We start from the raw sequence: 11947 nt of genomic DNA on the forward strand, positions 1-11947 counted from the left end.
CTAACAATCTAGGGCTCTGGAAGCTGAAGATCATCTTCCAAACCTAAATGTCCTCGGAGTACATCTTAGCCACCAACAGAGGAAGAGAGAGTGGTGCGTGGGATCTGTGGATGTGGGGCCAGGATACAGGCAGGCAGGTACCTCTGAAATTCAGAGCATGTCTGGTGAGTCTGGGACAGAAAGAGGCTTTTAACAGCTCTCTGCTTCCTTTTGAAATCCTTTCTTCTCTATATCTACAAAGAGTAGCTGGGACCTCTCAGCCAGAGAAGAAATTGATGCTGAATTCTCATGAAAATTGAAAGTGGAAGCTAGGAAAAAGAAATGGGGACTGGGGTGGCATGGAAGCCTGATCGAACAGGCCATGGCTTCAGAGCAGAGCCAGTTGAAGAGAAGGCAAAGAGACTTTCATGAGGTAGGGACGGGGCAACAAAACCAGATGCATATTTCGGTGCACATGTGTCTTTTGTCTCCCTACACAGAAGTCTTGCTTCATAGGGTCATGCGCCACCTCACTTGTTTTCTGCGGACATTGACTTTGGGGTTATGCAGAGCAGGAAGCTGGTTAAATCTGACTGCTGGTAGAATAGTGATACCACAGTAGATAGGAGTAAGGTGTTACGTTCGAGTTCTCATGTGTGAACGTATTAGGCATGGCACTATGCTGGTGTGGTGAGTTATGAATTGGACTGCAAACAGCAGTAAGAAACACTTGCACAACTACACAGGACAAAGATGGGGCTTTCGACTCCATTCTCGGAAACCCACAGGGGCCGTTCTCCTCTGTCTTATGGGGCCGCTATGAGTTGAAATCCACTCGATGGCAGTGAGTGCGTGTGACATCCAGGGCTTCCGACAGTGTGTGTGGTGGTGATATAACCTATCATACCACAAGAGACTTTTGAAGTAAAAAGATATTGTTAATAAGCATGATTGGATGACAGGTATCAATAAGGAATGGCTTGGGAAATTCTAAGGAAATGTGACTACAGCTTATAGGAAATACCAAGCAAGAGAGAAAAGTTTCCAAGTCAGTAGCTCCCTTCAAGGAGAAGTAGACAGGAGAACCATACCTTCCGAGAGAGAGACCACGATTAAAGCGCTGCCCAAAGGGTGCGTGATAGAACACGTCTGACTCCCTACGAAGGGCTCTAAAGTGGGTTTGTGTGAGTGGGGAAGCATCGATTTTTTCTAGTATCCAGACAGGGATCCCTTGGTGGTACAAATCATTTATGTGCGTGGCTATTTACCAAAAGGCTGGAGATTTGAGTCCACCCAGAGGAGTTTCAGAAGAAAAGTTTAGTGACTATGCAAACAGAAACCCCTGCCACCGGAGATCCTGTGGACCGCAGTCCAGTCTGACACCCGTGGGCCACCGTGACTCCCAATCCAATAGACAGCAACTGGCTCCCCCCCACAATAGTTTTATTGAGATATAATTCACTTAGCACACACTTTCATAGTTCAGTCATAGTTTAAAAGAAGAGTTGTATACACATCAGCACAATCAGTTCTGGTGCAATCTCCCCACTCCCATATTCATGATTTGCTTCCCAATTCCCCTTGACACACCTGTATCCCCTTTAACGATTACATCATTTGTTGTCTCTATACATCTGCCCCTTCTGGGCTTCATAACTGGGACACATACTAAAAAAAAACACCCCAAGAATAAAACAGTGCACATTAAAAAGGGAAGAAAGAAAAGTCTACCGGCAATATTAAAATAAGCTAGAGCAAAAAGACTGTCATGAAACAAACAGGACTTCTTTAATTCAAGGACCCCTTCAGGGTGTGTAAGAAGAAGGGCATTGTCAGGGAGGGAAAAAGAAAGCTGGTGACAGAAAATACATTTCTCCCTGGACTCATCAAACCCACCACCGGAACAGACCATCTGCCAACATCCTGCTCCGAGAGCCCAGCCCACTGCTGCACCGCCTGCCTGTGAGAATTTCCATTTGCTCCTTCAGTGCTGGCTCCACAACATCATTCCTTCCTTTATAGTTGCTGCCAGCCAGCATTTTCCTTAGAATAGTAAGCTGTCCAGAAAAACATGCTTTTTTCACAAGCCTTTCTAATGTTCTCAGAAGAACATCCTAGGATGGAATCCATATAATCCGAACTTGACGGTGGGATAAGCATCAGAGCCTAAATTGCGAGAATCCTGTGTGTAGCAGGCAATGGGAGATAGTGGAAATCCAAGATCCACTGGTGGAACTCCGTAGGAAGTAAGCCTCCAGAGACCTCCCCTATCTAAAATTGAGGGAAGAGAGGAGAGTGGTCACTAAACAAGGTGCTTGAAGAGAGGAGATAGAAAACCAAAGGCATAAATCTGACCTCAACAGTTAAAACTTCGTTAGTAGGTTCTCCGCCCCTCCCCCAACACCCACCCCTTTTGATGCAGGCTGGACCTGATCTGATTCCCAAAATTTTCAGTTTATATTGTTTTCTTCAGTTTTTGTTTGCTCATATTAGAGTATATCTCAGAGGAGTTATTCAATGGAGGTCACCTTCTTGAAGCTGTGTTATATGCGTTTCTGTTTTTCAGTACTTGAAACCTAGGATCAATGAACCTAGAGGGAGAGCATGTAGGATAAGGAGTTTGGGGGGAGGGAGTACAGTGGTAGATATGGGGTAAAAAAGAGATGATGTCAAGGAGTCCATAGAAAAAGAATGCTTGGAAACTGATTGTGGTAACAATTGTACAATTCTACTTAATGTGATTGAAATTTGGAATGATATATGTATTAAATGCCAACTAAAAAGAAAATGAACATCCTAGGAACTTACCACCTCCAAGAAGAAGAAATACAAAAATAATATCCACACAGGCCAGGAAGAAACAAGAGTAGCAAACGAGTGATCAAAATACAAATAAATGTGTCAGCTTCCCAGTATGTGATATTATGAGACTCAAACTCTCAGGTTTGGAAGGACCATAAGCTATTGCACCAAGTACTTTTTTTTTTTTTTGAGTCTGAGCAGTGGCTTTCCTTTTGCTACACACACGAGAATACCAAGAGTTCAGGTAATGGTGCTTTGACATTGAGACACTGGTTTGCTTTCTTTTTGTTGTTGTTGTTCAGAACACAACTGGACTTTTATTTGACACAGAACATAATACAGTTGCATGAGCACAACAAACTGAAAAGCCAAAGGAACAAAGACGTGGTTCTAGCAAGTCTTTTAATGAATAATAAAACATTTAAGCTTGATAGAAGAATTCATTTTTTCTAATGCCCATATGTGGCAGTTACATAACTTCCTGTCAACTTGCGAAGAGATGGAGTCTATACTGTCAACCAGGTCACAGCCTGATGACCTCATTCAGAGGCCCGAAGGAAATAAATAGTGCACTGGAGGCCAGACACATTCTTTCTGCTTCATCTTACTGCTGACAAGCCACATGGAGCTACACTGAAGGAGACAGAGCCCCAGAGCTGGAGGAGGCACGTGGAGCCCATGCCAGCGCTTAATGCTTCCACCACTATTGGATCCACAAGACTTACCGCCACTGGCCTGTGATCTCCCACTATTCAGCATCATTGCATGGCTGTGTGAATCTAAAGAGGAATTTATGGGCTAGTATTGACGTATGGGGTAACATTGGACTTATGAACTTGATCTGGACTGGGCTGGGATGTTTTCTTAATGTACAATTGCTCTTTGATATAAAGTTCTCTCTTACACACATATGAGTCTCCTTGGATGTGTTTCTCTAGTCTACCCATACTAACACATCATACTTTTGGAATTCCCACTCTGTTGTTCAATGGACACACCTGCCATGTTTTGAGTCAGAGAGAGAGGCAGTGGAAATAAAAAGCATGCTTAGACTCCCAGATAACAGTACACTCTTCTGACGTGGCAAATGCCTGGTTATCTTGTCATTCTCTAAAGAGATCCATCATGTGGTTCCTACAGATGGCACAGTTATCAATCACAATATCCCAGACCCAGAGGGCTACTGCATTCCACTTTTTTACTTCGAAGCGGTTCTTGCTCGCACCACCGGTGGTGCTGCTCAGGTATCCACATCCATCACTGCTGCCATTTTGGAAACGCACTGTCTACTGGCTTGGTTTGACAGGAAAAGATTTACCAAGGGTAATGATAAAAATATATTGACATTATGTATTTAATAATGGTCTTTAATGGAAAGAGAAAAAGGCAGGGGATCAGGGTTGTTCTTAAAAATTCAGGACATCTGGGCACTTAATGAAAGTAATTAACTCCAAGAGAGAAGTAAAATAATGTTGACCCGACAGGACTCATTCAGCTAGAGCTCCTGCTGCCAGACCAGAAAATTGGGAGGTAAGGTGAAGGAAATGGGCAGGTGGAATCCTGAAACTAAAACCAGGGCACTAGGGTCTCTCCTAAACCCCCTTTTTTGCATGTGATTTCCACTCACAAAGCAAACCAAGGATGCTTTAAAGTGCTCTAGCTTTGGCGAGCCCACGGGTACCAGCTGCGCCCTTGCTGGGAGCAGTGATTTCTCCAGGGCTGAGTCCTAAAGGGGACAGAATCCCAAACACGAGAACCCCATGCAGGAGCGGCAATGGCAGGTAGCCAGAATTTAAAGTAGAAGAAAAAACAGGTATTTACCCCAGGTAGATAGATTGTGGTGTGGAAGAAAATAGGCAGATAGTCGGAGTCCAGGGAGCAAATTTAGTTCCAATTGGCAGAGAAGGAAACATCCCCCCTGATAAGCTGGATCTCCCCGTCTGGGGGTCAGCCTGACAGCCCCCAAATCGGAGTACATCACAAGCATAATAATAACAAAAGAGTCAAATATATATTTTTGGTTTAAAACTCAAACCCAAGTCTGGTTGCTCAGCTCCAAGGAGCACATGGGCAGTGGGGGATTGGGGGGCTTAACATAAATCAGCATAAGAAGAAACCTAGCTAAGGAATGCCAGAACTCAGCTAAGAGCTGGGTGGCTTTTTGCATATCAAAGACATGCTGTAGCAAGTGTCAGCTTCAAACAGCACATAAGTACAGCCCAGAGACTTTGGGAGACAATTCAATTTGATTTTATTCTAGCTGGCCAGGGTAATAAAATAAAATAACAGAAAAAATAAAATCCATTGATCTAGTAGGCACCAGTAGACTAGATAGGACAATAAGCCCAACTTCCCTCTTAGTGATTCTACACATAGCTGGGGAGGCCCTGCCTGTCCTGGGGCCCTTGACAGGGCGGTGGAACACTCCAGCCCCTCAGCTACACACAGCACAAGGCAGGTACACCAGTGAACTCCAGCACTCAACTGACGCCTGGCCACGGGTGCGATCTTGTCTTTGAAGTAAACCCACACAGCATCTGTGGAACCCTACATCAAACAAGTACACCACCCCGCTACCTTGAGGAAGAGTTGGAACTCCTCCAGCCTCAAGGACAGGTGATCAAGTCCCAGTTACCTCCTTACCTACTACTCTATTTCTTCTCTCTCTATTCACTATCCCATATTTGCCACTGCAGTCAGTCTCAAAGAGCTCAGGTTTGTGTTGGGTTTTTCCTTTCTTCCTTTTCCCTCTTTCTCCTCTTCTCTCCCACTCTCTCCTATCATATATCCCTACTGGCTTCCAGGTCACTATCCTCCACTTAGGGCAAATCAACCCAAATAGCAGGAGGAACTCCAGCCTGCCCACCGTGGGAGTGCTGTACATCACACAGGGCACCTGGGACAAACATCTACAACACGCTGCTGAGGAAAACTCAGTTGGGGCTCTAAGGTGATCTTGTCAACTAGAGCAATTCTGCTCAGCACCACTGGGTCCCGGCATTGAAAGTAACACCAACCTGCCATTGTGGCGCAGGGTCTAAGCCCCTCTGGACACACAGTCAAGCAATTAGGGATCAGCTATCTATTTATTCTCGGTCTCCTCCTTCTCTCTCCTCCCTCTTTACCATCACTGCCAATATTAGTGAACACAATTGGGGTTTTCCCCCCTTCTCTCTATATTCTCTTTTTCCTCTTTCTTTCTTTGTTCTCTTCACTTCTCTCTCTGCTTGTATGATTCTCACTTCGCCCTCTCACTCCTTTCACTGCTGGTTCACAGACCCCTACCTAGGGGAACCCTGTCCTCCCAGTGGGCTTTCTTTACAGATATTTCTATGAGCGTTGGTTGTGGATGGGTCCAAGTAAGATGAAATGCTTCATCATTTAAATCTTTTCTCTGTTTATCATGTTGCTTATTGGTTCAGTGGTGAGGATTCTTGTTCTTTTAACCTCGAGTTGTAATCCATACTGAAGACTATCATCTTTGAACTTCATCAGTAAGTGCTTCAACTCCTCTTCCCTTGCAGCAAGCAAGGCTGGTCGCCTGCATATTTCAGGCTGTTATCAAATCTTCCTGCAATCCTGAAGTCTCCAATTCAGCCATCCAAAACTCAAAACAGCTCAATGCCATGGAAGTCAAGTCAATTCTGACTCGAGCAAACCTGTAGGCCAGGAAAGAACCTCCCGGAAGGTTTCCAAGGCTGTAATCTTTGTGGCAGCACATGGTCACATCTTTCTCACTCGGGATAGCTGGTGAATTCCAACTGTTGCTCTTTCGGTTAACAGTGAAGTGCTTAAACATTGCCCTACCTGGATTCCAAGTGTGAGCTAGCAGCCACAATTTTCTTCTGAGACCAAAGGGGTTGTTAGGTGTGAATTCTCGACCAAGGGTGGTCCAGCAGACCTGCTCAGTATTCGCCCAGTTGCAAAATCCATCAAGAGGATGCATTGTCATTATTTTTAATCACATAACACACCCAGGTGTAGCAGCAACCCAGCTTTGTAATATCACCCTGGTTTTGATAAATATGTACCATTCCTTGATAACGCTTCCAAATCCTTTAATATCCTGCAGCTCAGTCCCTGATGTCTGGCTTTAACAAAAGGTGTGAAGGGAGACCATATGTCAATAAACTCTCCCCGTCTGCCACAACTCAGCGCATAATCAGCTCCACGGTAAAATGCATGGTAAGTCAGTTATGCGCTGGCGGGGAGGGCAAGGGGCCCCTTTCAGGTTTGTCTTCTGATGAAGTTGACCAAAATGACTTCTTATTTCAACCTATTAGGAGAGTGAGAGTTGCCCCCCCTCCCTCGCCATTTTTCTTTTCTTTTCCCTTTTTGTCCCTTTCCCCTTGGAGGGACAGCCTGCTCTGCTATTCTGAAAGGGTTTTCTGTTTTATGCTGCGCTCTCCACTCCATTAAATCACCTTTCCTCACATTAAATACAGGTCTTCAGGGTGGTCAGAGAGCTTTGCTGTGAGGGATAATGATATAATGAGGATGACATGCATGAAAAATCATTTTTCAGCTCAATCCCAGGCAGACCACGGGGAAGCATGAAATGGGAAGGAGGAGAGGTGTACCTCACTGTAGACAAGAGCCAGGCTTCAGAGGGGGCCAGTCTCGACCTGGAAGGCTGCTGAAGGCTTCTTTACCTCACTCACTCATTCACTCATTCATTCAACCAGCTTGCTACTTACTTATTAAATGCCAGACCTTGGGGCTCTCTCACTGAACAAAAGAGACAAAAATCCCGCTTCTGTCAAGAAGCTTCCATAAACAGAGGCATTCAAACACTTCCTAGAGAATGTGTTTAAAGTCCAATTTACACAAAAGCAGAAGAAGAGACTGATACGAGGGGTTTCACACACACACATGTTCATATATGACTCCCATTGCAGCGACAAAGTGTAGGACTCTTCCAGGAGACACTATTCATTGGAGTTAAATTGCTCCCCCCAACCCCCTGAGCTCTTGCTCTCTCTTTTTTTTCTTTCTTTCTGAGAGCAATTGCCCTTGGAAGGGATTAGCTGTTATCACTCTCTAGCACCTTAGTGTGAACTTATTTATTGGCTCCTTTTCCTGCCTAGATAGGAGGGGCCTCCAGGGCTGCTAAAAGCCAGAAAAATCCCAAAAAAGGCAGCAACAAGAGAGGCAGAGGACAATTGGGGCCAGTGTTTCTCATTTGAGTGGGGGGGGGGGCATTTGTTAAAGATGCAGATTACACACACATACAGCACACACACACTTCCCTGCCACCCCACCCAATATGGCCCTACTAAATAAGGATCCTACCCCACCATCTGTCCGGGAGCCCCTGAACTGGCCCTTCCCATGAAACAAGCCAGGGCCATTGAAAGTGACTCTTTAGGCAAAAGACCAGTGACTTAGGTTTTCCAAACCAGGATAAAGCCCATTTGTTAAGCACTTGCATATTAACCAAAAGGTTGATGCTTCAAACCCACCCACCGGTTCCTAGGAAAGCAGGCCTGGTGATCTGTTTCTGAAAGGGCACAGTCTTGAAAAGGATCCCTGGTAACATATTGTCCTGCTAGCCATAAGGTCAGCAGTTCAATCCTACCAGCTGCTCTGAGAGAGAAAGCTGAAGCTTTCTACTGTACAGATGTATAGTCTCAGAAACCTACCAGGGCAAGTATACTCTGCTGCCATGAGTCAGAATTGACTCAATGGCAGCAAGTGAGTGGATGGGCAGGGATTGATTGGGCACCAACTAACACTAAGAACAACTATTTTGGGTGGCAGTGACATTCTTCTGCTTTATCTAGAATCTGAACTCTCAGCGTCATTAACAATGGAGGCAACAGACAAATAATTATAAACTACAGAAGGGTAAAGAAAAGCTAAAGAAGTTACTTCTGTTTGGGGTTTAGTTGTGTGCTTTTTTTAGCAGAAAATATGAACTATGAAGGAGCAGGGACTTGCTGGACTTAAATATGAACTGTAAGATCTCTCTCCGGGCTAGAGTTACATCTCAGTTCTTGGCTCTGCATGAGAAAGAATTCACGCCAAAGCCTGGCTCGTGATCCAAGTGAGTTTAATGAAAGTTAAAAGAAGTTTCAGGTTTTACGCGCCACCCCTAGGATTCCTCCCCACCATGTAGCCTGGCAGAGACTGCTCGAGGTCACGCAAAGATCTCTCTCCTAAGTTTTCCTCCAAAAAACACCTGTCTCATGTTCTTTCTCAAGTTCCCTCCCCAGTTCCTGTCCCCAGTTTTTCCTTTCTCCCCCTCGCTCCTGCCTTTTCAAGGATTCCCGGGGGGAGGCATGGTGAATGACCCCAGGTCGATCCCATTGGCTGAATTGCAATCACCTGGCCCAGGTGGGCTGATGCAGGTTTAACGCCCATCCGTACCCACCAGCGGGAAAACCTAGGCTTTTGTTCTATGCTTGGTTCTCCTGGGCATGCGTCAATGGACATCTCATTCCTGCCTATCTGCCTAACAAAACCTATTTTTCAACCCCAAGTCTTTCTTGCCAAAAAATAATGTCCCATAATAGGAATGGCATGAGCAGGGCTTCTGCGTTGGATCAGATCAAGAAGATAGCTTTCATGCCCTGTACTAAGATCACAAAAGAATGTAATCCAGTGCCTTGTAGACAGTCTCGTGTACACAAAAGGTTTTCTAAGAGTCTCCAGAAGGCTGTGCTACAGCCTAAATAGGCTGAACTGCAGCCTAAAACAGAGAGGGACCCATTTCAAAGAGATGTGGGGACATGGCTTTCATAAAATTGAATGCATCATGTAATCCAGTGCAAGGGAAACCCAGTAACTTTGGGAAGGAACTGCATTGGCTTGGACTAAACAGCCAGAGATAGTGCTACATAAAAAGAAAGAAGATGATTGATAAAGCAACCCAGACATTATTGTGGAAAAGGAAAAGGGACTTAGAAGACAATCAAAAGCTACAAGGAACCTCTCCTAGGGAGAAGTCTTGTGGTTTCAACTTGTGTGCTCTGGGGGATATTTGGCAGTCACGTATTAAATTGTGCATTCAATTTAATCCCTTTAAGGGATTTTGTCACTGGGCCTACAGCCCAACTATCCTGACAAAAAAATCTATCTTGAAAATCACCCTGCTGTGAGGAAGCTAAAGGCAAGCACATGATACGATCACATGGAGGGAATTTGGGGAGCCAACGCAACAGCAAGAACCCAGGCCCTAGACCTATGAACCAAAGCAAACCCATCTTGCCGGGTCTCGCTGCTTGAGCTGGTTTGGCCAATGCCACATGGAGTGGAGATGTGCTGCCCCAGCCAAACCTTCCTCAAATTACAAAATTATGAGCAAATAATACACCGAGTGGGATTGAAAGTCACTAAGCAGCAATAGGTAAGTAAAACATATGGGCCTACCATTACCTATCTGTAAAGAGTCTTTGGCAACTGGTTTATGGAAGACGCAGGCCCTGATTACCTCCCATAACACGTATTCTTTATCATAGCCACGGACACTCATGGAAACATTAAAGTTGTGCTTGAGAGAGGAAAAGGTGAGTTAAGAACTGAGAAAGATGGTCATGTGGCCTGGATATTGCTCAAACACTCCATTCTCCTTGGTCTCTTGGAAGAAGGAGAGGGATGAGAACCCAAAGCTGTAAACACTGTGTGGATTAGAAACGTGTTAAGTTTGGCGTGAGGGCTGAAGGCCCAGGTTGGTAAAATTATTTCTGTGGGATTTTCTAGAACCAGAGCTGCTCTGAGGCCCACACTGGAGAGAATGCCATGGTCATTACCCTTGTATGCTTTATTTTGGCTGAGTCCCTCCCCCATCATGTGTCAGGGCTTACCCAGTGCCCCTTCTCAGCCCTGATACACGGTGTTGCCAAAAGGGCTCAGAGATGTGAAGCAATCTGATCAAGGTCATGGGGCTTAAGGTCAGGTACAGAGCCAGACACTGAAATGCAAGAAGACTGACTCCTATGCCCAGACCTGGGACAAATCTCTCTGACAGACCTGGGTAGACGCCCCTAAACATCCGTCTTGTGTGTGTGTGTGTGTGTGTGTGTATTTGTGTGTGTGTGTGTATCCACATATATATGTTTGGTTTATTTGTAATCAACATAATTAGAGTATTTCTATCCAATTAAAAAATGAATTAAGCCAAGGTTGGTGGTTTACAATTTGCACAAGTGCCTTTATGAACTATCATGGTTTACTTTCTTTCATTGGGAGGCAGCTCCAAGCTTCAGACCTCTTCACTCCCCAGGTGAGGTGCTACATTCAGACCAGAGTCAGAGGAAAGGATTGACCAGAAAGAGTCAGTTCACTGAATGAGGTTCCTATGAAAACGAAGCCAAAATGGCCCTTAAACTCATGGCCATCAAGTCAATACTAGCTCATAGTGAGGGACCCTGTTGAACAGGATCCTATGGTACAGGGTAGCTCTGTCCCTGTGACTCTGCAAGACTAACTCCATGGAAGCAAAAAGCACCAGGTTTCTGCCACAGGGCTGATGGTGGTATCAAATTACTGGCCTTTGGGATGTCAGCTCAACTTGTAACCACTATGCCACAAGGGCACTTAGTCAATCTAACAGGTCTGGCAAAATGTAGAGCCAGACATTATATACTGAAAATGGCTCACCACCACCACCACCACCAAAGGCTGGCTTTGTGGTGGGGTCTTCTGAAGGGTCAGGGTCAGGGTCAGGGTAAGGGTCAGGGTCAGGGTTAGGGTTAGGGTTAGGGTGGTTAGGGTTAGGGTTAGGGTTAGGGGGGTTAGGGTTAGGGTGGTTAGGGTTAGGGTTAGGGGGGTTAGGGTTAGGGTTAGGGTGGTTAGGATTAGGGTTAGGGTTATGGTTAGGGTGGTTAGGGTTAGGGTTAGGGTTAGGGTGGTTAGAGTTAGGGTTAGAGTTAGGGTTAGGGTTAGGGTGGTTAGGGTTAGGGTTAGGGTTAGATGGGTGGGGGTTAGGGTTAGGGTTAGGGTTAGGGGGGGTGGGGGTTAGGGTTAGGGTTAGGGTTAGGGTTACGGGGGTGGGGGTTAGGGTTAGGGTTAGGGTTAGGGGTGGGTGTTAGGGTTAGGGTTAGGGGGGTGGGGGTTAGGGTTATGCTTGGGGGGTGGGTTTAGGGTGAGGGTTAGTGGGGTGGGGGTTATGGTTAGGGTTAGGGTTAGGGTTAGGGTTAGGGGGGTTAGGGTGAGGGTTAGGGTT

Source organism: Tenrec ecaudatus, unplaced genomic scaffold, assembly GCF_050624435.1.
Source record: "Tenrec ecaudatus isolate mTenEca1 unplaced genomic scaffold, mTenEca1.hap1 Scaffold_230, whole genome shotgun sequence".
Taxonomy (NCBI): Eukaryota; Metazoa; Chordata; class Mammalia; order Afrosoricida; family Tenrecidae; genus Tenrec; species Tenrec ecaudatus.